General features: G+C 42.9%; 1 protein-coding gene across 1 annotated transcript in view; it reads left to right on the top strand.

Annotated features, from left to right (window-relative positions):
- The first annotated feature begins 9,278 nt into the window (after positions 1-9,278).
- Positions 9,279-13,356, top strand: part of SATB1 (SATB homeobox 1) — a 92,127-nt gene continuing 88,049 nt past the window's right edge. Inside the window, exon 1 of the mRNA XM_053980510.1 lies at positions 9,279-9,333. The gene's annotated coding sequence lies outside the window, so the exon portion shown is untranslated. The remainder of the gene's footprint in view (positions 9,334-13,356) is intronic.

Here is a 13,356-nt window from a genome sequence, read left to right as displayed (position 1 = left end):
TCACTATTGAACTCATTTTCAACATATGGTGTGATTTTTGCTTAGATCTACAGATTGAGGGAGTTTGATGAAAACTAAACAATCGTTCATAAATCTCAAGCCTCGGTTACCATGGTTCACAGGAAGCCATACACCTAATGCCAGTTAAGAAAACTATTTGCTTTGCAATGACTACAAGAAGATTATAGAATGTGAAATAAGAAAAACTGAATTTCAGCCACCTGAAGCAGTGTTAGAAGATCATGTCTCCTTTTGCTGATTTCACATTCAGTGGTTATGATAGGCTTTGCACAACACTGCTTTCCCTCCTATCGACCGAGACTTACATTGATACTGATGTAACACAAGATTTTATCCCTTCAGATTCAACAAAGAAAATTACACTATGTCACAAATATAGTTTCCTAATTTGAAGTTTTTGAAAAAAAAAAAATACAGTACTGAAGGGTATGTAGGTTTTTTTTAAACATACTGCACAATGAAAGATGGCAAGGCCCTGACAGTGCAGTGAAGACTGACCACTGTAATCACTGCAAACATAAGTCTTTATTCTAGGATAGCAAATTAAAGGTATTAAAAGAAACACATCTACAGGATCTTCTTTTGTCTTACTGAATCGTCATAGTCAATCTAAAAAGGAAAAAAAAAAGAGTAAGGAACCCTGCAATTCAGAGGTGCTCCACACGGACTACATTTTTAGAGGGTGTAAATACATTAGAATATATCAATGTATATGAACAAATTAGGGTAAAAAGGTGTGTTCCAGAGGCTTCTGAATGTGTGCACACTATTAAAATCTGTCTGAGATCTGTTTGGCGAAAGCAACAATTATATTTCTTATTAAAGAATATGCAATTACAGCCCTCTTAGCACTTCCTGCTTCCTTCAACAATGAAGACCTGTCTGCACTGCAGATTATAAAGTCCTCCACTGTTTCACTGGGTCACCAGACTAAACAGGCCAATCCACTTTCACAGCAATTTATTCCATATTTTCTCTTTTGGGCCAGCCAACTTCTTTTATAAAAAAACTGGGCCTAGCTAGAAATTTACAGGACTGTCACCACAGGAGAGTTCGCCCCAGTAAAGTGGCATAGAATGCTGTTTAAATTTATACCCCAAACACTTTTGTGAAGTCCCTAGTGTATCTGATCTCATATCTATTATCTTTGAATTCTTCATCAGACATTGAAAAATATGATCTTCAGACTTCTCACGCTTCCACAAAAGTTACCACGGCCATAGAGCTGGTGCAAATGCTTTATATATTAAACTACTATTTTAGTTCATGGTATTTGTCTGTCATCAGAAAAACCAGAAAGTCTACAGTTCAGATTTCTCAGGATCATAAATGGTTTGATTAAACTACAGATGTTAATTAAGACCCAAATCTGTATCTTCATGCATAGCCAGAATAACCAGCTTGTTAGCTAGGGAAAGCCCAAGATATTTAGAATATTCCATATTGTAGGATGTAGATCACAAGTGGAAGGGTTCCAGGACAGCTTTGTAACCTACTCTTCAGTTGTATCAAGCAGGTTTGGGGAAGGAAACACAGATGGGGCAGACTCTCTGAACTGTACCCATACATCCTATATGTGACAAAAGCAGTCAGTTATGCCATGGCAGAGGAAATCCATGCAATGCACTGCTGTCAAGTTTTTTGAGGACTATATTGTCCCTGATTCTGGAAGTTTTCAAATAGGCAAAATAAGCATCTTTAAATATTATTACACTTTTCCTAGAAAAGGCCAACATTTTAGAATGTATTTCCATTTTAATTTAGATAAATTCCATAAAAATATAATTTTAACCTTGCATCCCACAGGACTCAAAACAAATATGAGTGTCTAGCCATGTTAGCCATTAGAGCTTCTAATGGGAAACACTTACAGAGAGAATTTTCATTACAAGTAATATGCAATCCAACAGTTTCCTGTGCTGTCCTTTGTGATGCAAAGTAAAAATGGACCAGAAGCTGTACCAAGAGAACAGTTCCCAGCAGATACCAAGTATTGCTGTTATTATGAAATAAACTGTTATTAATAATTAGGTACTGATTTATATAGTTTATGGCCTAATTTTATAAAGCATCCTGGTGCTCCAACTCTGATTTTTTTGTCCCATGGTTCCCTGTCAGGTATCCAGAATCATGTTTTGAAAGCATGACTTTCCTGCAGGGTAGCAGGAGAGACACCTGGGTGGCCTGGAAAACAGCCAGCACAGCATGTCTTGACCTCAACATAAGACAACTGGAGTTAACCAGGGGAAAAATTAGGTTTGTCCCAAATCTAAAATCCTGCCTCCTCCTAAAGCAAAGGCTCTACCTGAGGGTTACCTCTAAATACAGGGCTCTACCCAGGGCTGTCTGAGAGATGCCTCCATCCACTCAGTATCTACACCCTCGTTCTTTTTATGAAAATAGGTCCCTGTGATCTTTCCTTCAAAACTTATGTTTTATTAAAACATAGCTGGAGGAGAAGCTGGCTTCCCATCTCCCTCTATATAACAACTCTGTGATTAGAGCACTAATGCAATCATGGGATTCATCTCTGTTGCCCTGAAAGGCCCCAATTTACAACTCCTCTCACCCCAGGGAGGACTCTGACCACCAGGCTGATGGTTATTTTAGAAGAGGCAGTCTCGACCCTTTTGCTGAAACAGTGCCCTTGAGCACAAACGAATTCAAGATTCCTTAGATCATAATCTTATGTTTAGTTTATTCCCAGGGCTGGGGCACACACTGAGTTTTCTCGGGATTATTTTTGTCTTCACTATGTTAAATTTTTGTGAAATACATACAACATCCCCCTAAAAAATTAAAAACAAAAACAAAAATAAGAGTAAAAATAAAAACAGTCCTGGAATTAAGTCCCATTATTACCACAGTGACCCTGCTGCATTTTGTCAAGAATGCAGTCATGTCAGGGAGTTTGGGTACACTCCACAAGTAACCAGGAGGCCAATCTGACCAAGACACTCAAGCAGAAGAATATTGCAGGTCTAGAGGACTTGGGTGGGCATGATCAGTCCTGAATGGCCACTTAGGAGTCCCAGGTGGAAAAGGAAATAACTCTAAGGCAAACCTAGTGCTTTGAGGTTTAGGCAACTTCTTAGAAGAGGTTTTGTGAATCACAGCTCTTTGTTCACATGTTTTAATTCTACCTGATTCCCACATTTCAACCATCCAGATCCTTTTATTGACCGAAACACAACTATTGACAGAGACATCTTTGTGCTCACCAAAATATCTTTTTATTTAGGAAAAAAACAGCAGCAGTTACTGAAGATCATTAACATTGAAAGCATCGAGTGGTTACCTTCACAGCATAATGCCTGTTACAGCTTATCTGACAGACTGATTATTCAAAGTCTGGTGCACCTATGGTTGGGAATCATATTGCAAGGCTTAGGGTTTCACACTAAAACTGTCCTATCTGTCCACAGGAACAATTGTGCTAAATCCCGTTTTCACTTCACAATATTCCCAAGGTGAAAATATAATTTTGCAGAAGTAAAATGTTTATTTTGACATTGTGACTGATGTCTGCTACTCTGTGACAAGAAACGTTAATAAAAGGCCTCACTAACTAGACACTGTAAACTCCAGACCAAAGACATGTTTCTCTGAAACTTCCTTATTCTGGGCACATTCCGTTTAGGCCCTTACAGAATCTCTACATTTCTAGAAACCAAGTGTACTTTTGTCTCTAAACAGCACAGTAGTGAGGTGTTTATATTATCACCTATAGCAGGAAAAGCTTTTTCACTAGATATAACAAGAATACAAGAAAAAAAGCTAAATTTATCCTATTTCTTCTGGGTTTGTAAACCTATTTACTAAGATCTAGTGGCACACCTTGTAATTCCTAGTTAGGTATTCAAAATTGCAACATGACTACAAGTTAAATATAATTTGTGAAATATATGCCATATTTGATAAAAAATGCATGTAGTCAGAATCATATGATGATTTAATTTGCATAGATGTAAAACCAGAATTTATTATACACAACCTATATTCATAAAAGTAGACAGTCACCTGGTTTCTCTTCACTGGTTTAATCTGGCAGTCTCTCAATACAGGCAACAGAATTTTTAAAAGCAGCCAAGACAAACCAGACACCAAGTGGAAGGAGAAAAGAACAGACAATGTGCAGGAAAAGTGGTTCACACAAATATTAATATATCTCCTTCAATCCTTTAAAAGTGATACTTTCAGACTGATGGAAGAAGGAGACAGCAGCCAGGCAAAACAGAAGTGAGTCTGACATCACTGATGCATCTGCAAAAACTTGATCTTCTTTTCCAAAAAGCAAAGTTTTACGAGGCAATCTACAGAATGCACTTTACTTTTTTAGGTAATCCAAAGACCTCCTGTAACAGAGATGTGGAGCAGAAAGAAGTTTCCATCTTGGAGAGAGGCTGAATGGACTGAGGTACTGTGTAGCATACGGGCCTGGAAACATAGGCCTTCACTGTATGATTGGAGAGAACTTAAGCCAGTCTGGTGACAGACAAATGAATATGTTATTATTGACATGATGCCCACTTCAGTAAAGAAATTTTCAGAACAGACACTCAAGTAGCAAGGTCATATAGGCTTGAGCTCGAGAGATTGGTGTCTAACCAACAAAGAGTAGAATAACCAACTGACTGCAGAAATGCACTGAAGATTTATTCAGAAAAAGACATCTGACTACCTTCCACTGAGCCACTAGCAAAATGAAACATCAGAAAAAAAAAAGCTGTGGCACAGCTTGTAATGGCCACTTGCATTTAAGATACGCACAGAGAAGGCTACTTCAGCATGGTTATATCTGTTGATTATCGTTTTCATCTACAACAGGTAACATTTATAACTGGTTGGAACACAGTTCAAGCCAAGTCTTAACATTTCATCAAGCTGCTGAGACATCCATGTGTACTCCATGCCAATATGCAGGTTTCTTTGCTATGTTTCACAAATAATAACATATAAATAGTTTTCAAAATGTAGGCTGGAGTTTTTGTATGTTAAGAAGGAAAAAATACCCAAATGTTATTTTCAGTTTCTGATGTGCTCAGCTTAAGCAAACCATGATGAAAGCAAGCAATTATAAAGAATGATAGGTGGCATGTGGTGGTTTTCACTGATATAGCATTATCCACACACTACAAGCTGGAAATAAACCATATTTGATAATGTACATATTACTTGAGAACAACACAAGTGTCTGAGCACTACTGAGAGTTCTGTTGCTCATGTGTAATTTCAGGCAGAAGATGGCCTTCTCTGTCAACCATGGGTCAACATAACTTTCCATTAGGCACACGTTCCTACAGCGTTTCTTCTTGAAAATGAACATTGCATTTCAAGCCTCAGGTAATATCAGATACAGAAAAAAGCCCACATATATATGTATTTGGTTTCTGGATCCATGTGGATGCTTTTAACCCCACTCTACTCCTTGCTGAACTTCACTTTCCACCCCTCTGTACTCATGTCTAAACATAAAGGTATTTACATGTCTGAAAGGAACTGGAAAGCAACTGTGGTATTTCCCAGAGGATTTTAAAGCTCTTCTCACACAAAAGCAGCACATCATTATGTCACAGTAGCACTTCTATAAGGGACACCTCAGGAAGGGCCTCTGACATGGTTATGATTAGCAGATTTGTCACTTTCACTACATCACTTGTAAAAGAAAGACTGGAACAGAAATATTTTCAGTTAGTATTATCCTTCCCTGGAATCAGTTATGTCTGTAGGCCTTATAGGATGTGCCATCAATAAGATGGTCTTTGGATAAATGTACTGTTATGCACTGCTGGAAGTACCTAAAACTGATGGGTCTTTGAAATCGTGTGTGTATCTGTTGTTCCTTGGCAGGTTCTAAATCCACAAATTCATGAGTGGCTTATTGTGATTCATATGCCACTTTCATTTTTGGCAGGTAATGCTAATGGTATTGGAGAATGACTATTTGAATGAGATCTGCACCCACTTCCCTCAAATCAGGACTCTAAAAATGCTCAGAAAGGAGCTGTCAGCATAAATAAAAAATTAATTAAAAAAGAATGTGAACACTTATTCTGTATAGGCTTTCAACTGCACAATTCCAGGCATCAGGGATGAGCAGGATGAACAGGACTTTCTATGTCTCCTGTGCAAGGCTGGGCAAGCAAACATCTAGGGGGGGAAATTGAGGAAGAGGAAATATCTACGTGTCAGTAATAGGAAAGTTACATTGTACACCTGGTTTTTAGGCATGCATCTGTGCTCAGTCACACCAAATAGCTTTGATGACATGCCACAGTTAAAGGGCAGGCAATATAAGTCTTGCTTCAGTGACATGAATGACAGAACTTGGTAAAACTCAGTGCTTAATTATATAAATCATAACTCTCAAACGTATGGTTGTCCCATACGTTTTTCAATGTTTAGACTCATACTAGCTATTTTGATACTGAAAGCACTGAAGGAACATTATGGTGCAAACCAGTGCACACTAGGTAAGCAAGAGCACCTTATCTATACTAATGCAGGACTTCCCATCATAGTTTGTTGGTTTGTAACAATACCATAGCATTCAGCTAATATTGTTTACAGTAGCCTAATACCAAGCAATTCTATTCCCATTACTGCTCACAGTCTGGTATTAAATATTTGTTTCCAAAATAAACTGCCTGATGTAGCTGAAAAGTATTACACTTTTTTTAAAAAAGCTGAATAAACCTTACCTTTTAAAAACAAAATGTGACCTTAAAAAAAGTGTGTGTGTTTTGACTAATATATGAAGTTGATGAAAAATAAGGTTTATGTTACTTTCCTATTTTAAGGAAGGATTTTCCATAGTGCACTTGAGGATCTTTAAAAGGGAGCTTGGTCTAAACTCAGTTCCAGTTCTGGATCTAGTCTTAAATCCATGTGTAGCCTCAGGCAAATGTGTTCATTTTCCTGTTTCAGTTTCCCTGACTTTAAAGTGGGGATAACGTGACTAACCCAAATAGCTTAGCTGCAATTTGTAGCAATGAGTAACTTGATTATTAGATTTCTGAGACATGAAACATGATTATTATTAGGGCTTACTGACCAGCCAGTCAGAACTGTGATACAAATAAAAGAGATGGGTCTTTGACAATAGAAAGATGCATGTTAGTCAGTCAGTCAGAGTAACTCTGCAAGGAGGCAACTCCAGGGAGTGGAGAGTTGGACCTATAAAAGAGAGAATGTCCCCTTTGTACTGATCTCCTATTTATTACCCCATGGTATCAAAAGACCATAAAAAGCTACATCCTCTCTGAGAAATGAATAGGTCCAAAGCACTACAACAAATCAGCTGCAGGCAAATAAATTTTTATCTGTGTAAGTGAGCTCAATGTTATTTTCTAGTGGAAATGTCAGAATTGATTAAAGACCTAGCATTTCTATTTAAAATGAGAGAGTAGGGGATGATACATTTTAAACTGAGAAAAAGTCAGAGGACTGATAACATGGAGATAAAGGGGTGAATTAATTTCTGGTGTTGTTGCAGTAATTTGGTATTCAACATATTGAGTCCAAATTCGCATCACTATACCTAGTATAAATAGTAGTGCCTTTTAATAACTGTGACAAAAATACTCTGCCCACTGGCAAGGTCAATATATTAATTGCTATTCCTATTATTAACCTTTGGGCTTGTGTATCCTCCATGGATTAATGATTATTCAATAACTGAGCTACAAGGTTAACTTACTAATAGCAATTAATAGAAGGACATACTGCTGGCTAACTAGGAAAAGCAATGACGAATCAACTTCTTGGCCTTGGTCTTGTTTCATGCAAAGGTGCCTACAGGAATTGTACCTGTCAGTTCCCAGAGCTGAAAGAGAAAATCTGCCTAAAAATCGAGACAAATAAAACGGAGATTGGGCTGACATCCGGGGTCCCCTCTCTCGTCAGTCTCCTAGAGAATAAGAAACAGCCTCAGCTTTTAGGGAAACATGCGCTCATTGCCAGGGTCATTCTCCAGGAACTCCATTTCCAAATCCTGCATCAGTGAAGAGGGAAAAGAAGGTCTTAAAAACAAAAAAAAAGAGAGAAAAGTACTTCCCCTAGGAGAAGTTTCATGAATAAAGGCAATTCTCAAACAGCGTTACGGAGGAGCACGTGGTGCCAGGTGAAACACCAGGCAGGAGCACCACAGTGATGCGGGACTCGGCCCCGCTCCCGGCCCGACGGGGCAGCGGAACTGCCGGCAGGCAGAGGCCTCCGGGGGATGCCTGCCCGCACCCGGGCATCCCCAGCCCGCGGAGACCGCCAGCGCGGTAGCGGAGCTTCTCTGCCTCAGCCACCTCAAATCGCGGGTGGCCGTGGAGCGCTGCCTGCCCGAAAGGGGCTGCCGCCGGGGCTCTGGGAGTAGCGGCGGGGGGCGGCCAGAGGGCGCGGGGACAGCTGTGGGAATAAAGGAACGGGGAAAGCATGGAGAGAAGGGGGAAGAGGGGGGCGGGGGCGCGGTGCCGGGGAAGGCAATGCGGGGACGGTGGAGGGTTTCGACCCGAGTTCCGGGGAGAAGGGGGACACGGCAGGCATGGATGGACACACGCACACCACCATCCCCCGGCACTTCCACCAAGTCAGCCCCACCGCCCCGCGGGGCCGGGAGCCGCCGGAGGGAAGAAGCCGCCGCGCACACACACACACAGACACACGCCACCGCTGCGCTCCAGCCGCCGCTCGGTTCTCCCCCCCTCCCACCGCCGCCGCGCAGGCAGGAGGCAGCGGGCGCGGAACAGAGCGGGCGGCGCAAGGCTCGGAGACCCCGGCCCCAGTCGGACCGGCCTCCAGCGGCCGCGCTGCCCCGACGGCACCGCCGCCCCCTCCCCGGGGGCAGCGCGCACCTCCCCGCCTGGAGGGGCCGTGCGAGGCAGCAGGCGGGGGGAGCGCGGGCACACACACACACACACACACGCTCACACACATATACACACGCACACGCAGACACACCCGCACAGACACGCGCAGGCAGAGGCAGGGCTGCCCCACGCCGGTACCTTGCTGCCCTGGTGTTTTCCGTCCGGGCTCCTCCTTGCTGAGGCAGCTCGGGAGCGGAGCCGAGCGGGCGGGTGCGTGTGCGTGTGTGTGTGTGCGTGCGTGCATGCGTGTGCCCCTGTGTGTGTGTGTGTGTGTGTATGCGAGAGCGAGCAAGCGAGAGAGACTCTCCCCCCTCCCCCTCCTCCTCCTCGCTCTCCTTCCTTTAAACGCCCACTCCTGATGGGTGAAAAGACAACTTGAACTTCAGTGCAATTAACTTCGCCGGCGCCTCGGAAGCCGGAGGTGTCGCCGGCCTCGCCCGCCGCGCTCCCATGAGTGAGTCGGTCCCGCTCCTTCGGCGTCTCTCCTCGGGGACGTGGGGGACGGGGGGGACAGAGCCGTGCCGGGGGCACCCGCCGCGGCGATTTACCCGGCTGTGCCGGCCCGGGAGGGCGGGCGGGAGGGAGGCGCGGGGCGGGTGGCTGCGCTTGGCGCTACCGCTGCCGGAGCTTCCCGGCCGGCACGGACTCACACCTGCCGCCGCGCCGCCGGCCCCGCTCCGCACCGCTCCCTTGCCCGCTGCCGCCTCACCCGCCGCTGGCACGGGGGGAGCGGGGGGAGGTGGGGGTGGGGGCAGAGGGAAAAAACCCCAGAAGTTTGGCAAAGTTCTTACCCGGCCCCGCGCGCCTCCCGGCAGCGACGGGCGCGGGGCGGCGGCGCCCCCGACGGCGCGGGGCGAAGCGGCGGGGCCGGGGGGTCGCGGGCGGGAGGGGGGGGGGGGTCTCGGGGTGGCGCTTCCGCGGGGCGCGGGGGTGGCGCGGGGGTTGCGCGGGCGGCCGAGCGGCGGCGGCTGCCCCAGCCGGGGGCGCGCCCGTGGCGGTGGGTGGCACGTCCCCCCCGCCCGCGGCACAACCCGGCGCTGCCGCTGTCATGGGGAGCAGCGCCGGGAGCTCGTCCGTGTGCTCCAGGATTTACTTTTGATTTTTCTGCTCCGTCTCCGAACCCGCCACCCGAGGTTTTGCTAAATCCTCGCCCCTTTGTCGCCGGCTCCGCCGGCTGCCGGGGGGAGCGCTCCTGACAGGCACCTGCCCGACCCGGAGTTTCCCTCTGCCAGTCTCCAGCTTTTTCTGACTGCGGGAGAAACTTCGCTACAATCTAAGTTTTCTGAAACACTTTGCACCAGCTCCTAAGCTGAAATGAATTTAAACTGAGAAAAGCTCTCCGCTGGTTTTAGTCCGTGCAAGTAAGCACAGCGCTTCTGCGAAAATAATTCACAAATTCAGATGCAGAGACTCCAGGGTGTGTGATCTGGAGGTGCCCTTTCATTCTGGTCCTTGCTGCTTGGGTGGGAGTTAGTAGCGGCCCCTTATTTCTACTTTATATTATTTTGGTACAGTGCATTCATATATTTGTCTGCTGTAGTCTGCTGGCAAACATTAGCATTCAAGCTTACATTTTTGACAAATGTGCAGACAGGAATAGCATGAATAGGCATCTTAAATATTAACAACCTAAGCATCTGTTGTGAAACAAATTTAATATATTTACTCTGTTTTTCTCACATTGTTAGGAAAGGTTACAATAAGTGTAAAATTTCAGCTGTAGTTAGCACAAGGAATGCTTGGATATTTCACTATCAAGCATTTAACACAATCACCAGATAGAAATGTGTCAAATCAGGCGCACTATTCAAAAACAACTTGAAACTGTAAGCACAGAGTGTATAGACATGAATATAGCATGTTCTCTGCAATTTCTATCTTCTAATTACTCTTCAGCACTATTTGTAGAATTTGAGAATCCTCTTTCCAGTCCCGTACGCCTATATGCTCTTTAATATGTTTATACATACATACACTAATTTTCTAATTCACTTTCTATTTGAGGTTGTTATTGATATTACCTTGCTTTTCATGTTGAAGCAATGATTTTGCAAGGAAATGTGAAATAACATAGAGTAGGTAAAAAAAATGAGCAGGCAGAAAATGCAACGTGTTCACATATAAGCATGCGTCGGAACAGATAGTGCACACACATAATAAGGCAATAGAAGAGAAATTAAAATCCTTGGCTAGTATGCTATGTATGCCCACTCTTCAGTACAGCTAGTGGAAAAGAAACAACTGACTCCAAGGAATTCCTCTGTCCCTGTAATAAAACTGTTCAGAGTAGAACAAGAGCACAGAAGAGCAAAGCCTCCAAAAAGGCTGTAGAGTTATTTCAGGAATCAGTGCATTCCTTCCCTTTTTCCCACAAGTTCAAATATGTAATAAATAAGTCCTTTGTATGCAAAATAGTTTACTGGAACAAAAAATATTTAAATGAAATGCTTTTTGTGCATGAATTTTGAAAAACTGGCCATTTCCTTTTTATATTCTTTGTTCCTGATACTTTAAATAGCAAAGTAACTCTCGCAGTTTCCCCTCTCATGCTATTTTAGTGACTCGTGTGAATCCTAACCTGCTGCTGTGCTCCCGAGAAAGCAGTGTGAAGCAGAGTCGATCCGTAACTCACTGATGGGACACAGGGCTTTGGCAGTATCAGAAGCAGAGAGAGGCTGCCACACCAGCCCCAGCTCATACACGAGCAGGGCACCTCTTTGGTTTGCAGCGTAGGCCCAGCGGGTGAGAGGATGAGCACCTGCCCTCTGTGGCTGTGCTTCCCAAGGCAGCACCAGCCCTGCCTGCAGCCCTGCCAGCATCCCACAGGCACCAGCCACCACGTTCAGCCCTGCTGGGGACGTGGGCACGTCCACCCCTGCAGCACAAAAACCTCTTTAGAGAGGTTTCTCTAAAGAGAATGTTTCTCACTCATTACAGGTTTGGGATAGAGAGGGCTTTTCATGTGTGAAACTGCCATTTAGAAGATAATCAGCTGAAGTCTGGTGTTCTTTAAAAAAAAGACCAACAAAAAAAAAAAAAAAAAAAAAAAAAAAAAAACCACACCAAATCTTTCTTTTAAATGTATCAACTACTTGGTTTTTCCAAGTACTGTTACCTTTTTAATGTCACCTATTTTTTTTAGTCTAAGTATTGTCAGAAGAATTTGAAGTAATTCCTTAGGTTTCCAGCAGTATTTGAAAAAAAATTAAAAATATTATTAATAAAATAGTTCATAATATATAGAAAAATACATTAAAGTAGATTTCTGAATTAAAACTGGAGGAAATACGACTTCTGAAATGTTTTAGTCATATTTCTAGGAACTATGGTATTTTAACATAGACTCTAGTGAAGCATTTTATTGCCTTCTTGTATATAACTGCCATTGCTCTCTCTAGATATATTTAATATATATCCAGTGAAGCCACAAACTTTCCTTCTGCAACAGTTTAAACACATCTGGAACATTTTACTTTCTTATAATTTATGTTAATAGATGTAGAGTGTATATACAATCTTCCTAGACATCATTGCTTTTTCCAAAGGGGAATTTTTTTACTTTCAGTCAGGGAATATATTTATAAGAACAAAATAACTCAAAGTATAGGCAATTCTATATATCATTTTATTTTCTGTTATATTAGGTTGATTATATAAAGCTTTCATTTAGAGCGATGGGATGATGAAATTACAGAGGAGTGATTGGCTTTTGTTTTTTCAAATGGTTCAAGTTGAGGGCTGCAAAAATGAATGTTTTTTGTAAAGTTCTTTGAGTGCATAATATTTTTCATAGAATTCTGACAAATTAATTTAATAGAAAAGCCACAAGTCTCTTAGCCAGGTAAAATGGAAGTTCTGTTTTTGCCGTTATAGGCATCAGGCTTCAGTAATCTGCTCCTCTTGTGGAATGAACACTTTCTACTTAAAGCTATCATGCACCTACTGTTTATTTACGCTGCATTAAACTGACAGCACGGCAATCAGAGGAAAAAATATGACTTACTTTCCTGAAGTAAACACCAGTTTATAGGTTAGTGCCTGTATTTATATTCCTGTCGCCACTAAATAATGGCTGTCTCCATTTTAATATCTACCTGTGGTGTTACCCAGGGCAGCTGGCTCTTCCTTGTTTAAAAGAAGCAAAAAAGGAAGGTGGGGGTTAGGAAGAGAAGAAAGTTTTGTTATCATTCCACTCTAAGAGGAACTTAATAGAAAAGTGATTCAGTATTCCTTTCTGTGGCAAGCCGAAGCCAGTTTTAAAGACATAGTATTCAGTTTTACTTGGTGTAATTGAATTGCATCTCAAACAGGGAAAACAGAATTCCTTAACAGTATTTGTCTATCCAAGACACTGTAATTGTATATTCAGGCAATGGCAGATTAAGGGCAGAAGCATTTTATTAATAACTGAAAGCACATATGTGTGTGTGATGAAAAATGTTCTGCAAATCTGTCACTATGCAATCAAGTGCATTTT

This window comes from Vidua macroura, chromosome 1, assembly GCF_024509145.1.
Source record: "Vidua macroura isolate BioBank_ID:100142 chromosome 1, ASM2450914v1, whole genome shotgun sequence".
Taxonomy (NCBI): Eukaryota; Metazoa; Chordata; class Aves; order Passeriformes; family Viduidae; genus Vidua; species Vidua macroura.
The sequence above is the reverse complement of the archived record's forward strand: the minus strand, read 5'-3'. Positions and strand labels throughout refer to the sequence as shown.